The sequence below is a fragment of the Elaeis guineensis genome, chromosome 1 (assembly GCF_000442705.2).
Source record: "Elaeis guineensis isolate ETL-2024a chromosome 1, EG11, whole genome shotgun sequence".
Taxonomy (NCBI): Eukaryota; Viridiplantae; Streptophyta; class Magnoliopsida; order Arecales; family Arecaceae; genus Elaeis; species Elaeis guineensis.
Genome location: NC_025993.2, coordinates 49502158 through 49504884, shown reverse-complemented (window position 1 = coordinate 49504884; position 2727 = coordinate 49502158). Strand labels below are relative to the sequence as shown.

General features: G+C 36.9%; 1 non-coding gene across 1 annotated transcript; it reads left to right on the top strand.

The window, feature by feature from the left end:
* Positions 1 to 732: 732 nt before the first annotated feature.
* LOC140854909 (small nucleolar RNA R71) lies at positions 733 to 839 on the top strand. The gene has a single exon (XR_012138003.1). It is a non-coding gene; the product is annotated as a small nucleolar RNA R71 (small nucleolar RNA).
* Positions 840 to 2727: the final 1888 nt, after the last annotated feature.

Below are 2727 nucleotides of genomic sequence, written 5' to 3'. Positions count from 1 at the left end.
CTACCATGTTCTCGTTCACTAATGGTCGAAGCCAGCTGACTTACTTGCATTTCCAGACGGGCTATAGCTTGGGTGTTATTATTTATGAGTTGACCCGTAGTTTGCATAAAGCTGGTATGTGTTTTCATCATGGCTTCTAGGCTTTTCTCTAAAGAGGTAATTTTTTTGTCATTATCATGGAAGCCTGGCGGGTTGTTCATCACTGGGTTGGACCTTAGATTTTGCTGATTGAAATTTGGATTACCTACATTAGGATTCTGGGACCATGAGAAATTCGGGTGATTCCTCCAACCTGGGTTATATGTGGGTGCATAAGGATTGTTCAATGGTCCTTGATAGGTGGCATTCACCTGTGCACACTCATTCGAGTAGGAACATTCTTCTAAGACATGGTCTGGTGCATTGCACCCTTTACACATGGGTGCAGATATTTGATTTACATTGGCTGGTCTCTGTAATTCTAAGGCTTCCAATCTACGTGTTAAGGTTGCAATCTTGGCCTCTGATGCTAGGGTTGGTTGAATTTGATGCATTCCTCCTCTTGAAGGTGTAGCTTTATCAGGTTCCCTAGTTGTTTCCCACTGTAAATTTTTCTCGGCTAGGTCTTCTAAGAATTGCCAAGCTTCAGTAGTTTCTTTGTCCATAAATTGGCCTTGGCACATGGACTCTAGCATGGTTCTTGAGTTTGAATCTAACCCCTCATAGATGATCTGGCATAGTCTCCAAGTTTCTATTCCATGGTGTGGGCATTGGGTCAAAAGATTCTTGAAACGATCAAAGTACTTCCAAAATGATTCACCAGCTAGTTGGTAAAATTGATTTATTTCATTCCTAATCCTAGCTGTTTTATGATGGGGGAAATACTTTTTTAAAAATGTTCTCACAAAGCCCTCCCAAGTAGTGACAGAATAGTTTGGCAGACTATAAAGCCACTTCTTAGCATTGTCCTTAAGGGCAAAGTTGATTAATCTATGTTTGACCTCATCCTCTGTTAATTGCAGTTTCATGGTTGCACATACCTCCTCAAATTCTCTAATAAATATATAAGCATCTTCTAATCCTATGAATTTTGGAAGCATATTTATGATTTGAGGTTTGATTTCAAAATTGTTAGCTGTGGGTTGTGGCAACCTGATACAAGATGGTTGGATGGAGCCAACTGGATAACACAAATCCTTAAGGGTCATGGGTTGGATTGGTTCAGCCATTGGAACAACAGGAATTGACTCAATTCTAACTAGACGACCCGACACTCTTCTCCACACACGAGGTGTACGGTTCTCGATGTTTATACAATTTTTTTTTTTTTTATAAAATTTTTATGTATAAGGAAAAGAAAGAAAAGAGAAAAAGTTCTAAAGAGAAGATCCTAAGGAGTCCTAAATCTAAAGAAAAGTAACCAAATTAATTTAAATTTTAAATTTTTTTTTTTTTTTCAAACAAGTGAATCAATAAATTAAACTCAATCTATCCTAGGGTTAACCTAAATCTAGACAGCTCCTAACTGTTCCAAGATGACCCTTCAAACCTTCCAAGTGGAGATTGATCAACTAGTTAGCCAGGTAAGTATAAGAGGTGGGAGGTTCACTCATCGTTGCCTTTCTAGACACCAAACGAGTTGGCCAGGCCAGCAATTGAACCAATTTAACAAACCACCCTCAGGGACTTGCCTAGACACCAACTAATCAAACAACTCAAACTTGGTAGAACTCTTAGGGTTCGTTGTCCTATTGAGCTCGAATTCCTTAAGGTTGACGTCTAATTGATTTTAAGATTAAAAGTCTAGGTAATGCAATATGATGGAGATGGTTTTTGGGCTAAGGAAGGGTAATGAAATCCCCACCTTATCTTGTTAATGGGTTGATGCCCTTAGATTAATTATGAAAATGCAAATACAAATAAACAAGATGACCAAGAATGTAAAAGATTTTAATTTAGAATTTTTTTTTATTTTGATATTTTACTTCACGATTATGAAATGTCTTTTGTTTTGTTTTATATTTTTTTTTTTTTTGTGATTAAGTAAATTCAAATGATTAGGTCTAAAAGCAAAAGTAATTAACTAAAAATAATAAAAGAGAAATTAGAAGCGTACCTGAGTTTTCCAGCAATCACCAACTAAATATAGAAACCTAAAGAAGAAAAAAAAAAAAAAAAAAGAGAGTTATAACGCACGAAGAACAAATATTTGAAAATAATTTAAAACGCCAGATCCCCGACAACGGCGCCAAAAACTTGATGTGCAAATCTTAAAATTTGTAAATAAAACCGCAAGCGCACGGTGTGCAGAGTAGTACGACCAGCGAGTACGGGTCGATCCCACAGAGACTTGGTTTTTAAAATGATTTTCAAATCTATGCTCAAGCGAGCTTTAACAAAAATCGAAAGTCGAAAGTTGTTTGCTAAAGACAATAAGACTAAGGATCTAGGGTTTTTTGAATCCACTAGATCTAGATTAGGGAATTCTACCTAGAATTTTTCTTATTGATCCTAACGACTACTCCTCTTGTCTTTCCCAAGCATAGATTATGAAGGGACTAAGGCCCTACGATAATCCATCAAGATTCTTTACAGGGGAGTAGTAACTAGGATCCCTTAGGGTTTTCTCCTCCTATGCACTGAATCAAGCATGAACTATGAAGGGACTCTGACCCAACTGTAGTTCATCAAAAATTCTTGGCAAAAGAGGAAGAAAAAGAAATCCTAAGAAAAAGAAAGAACTCTATG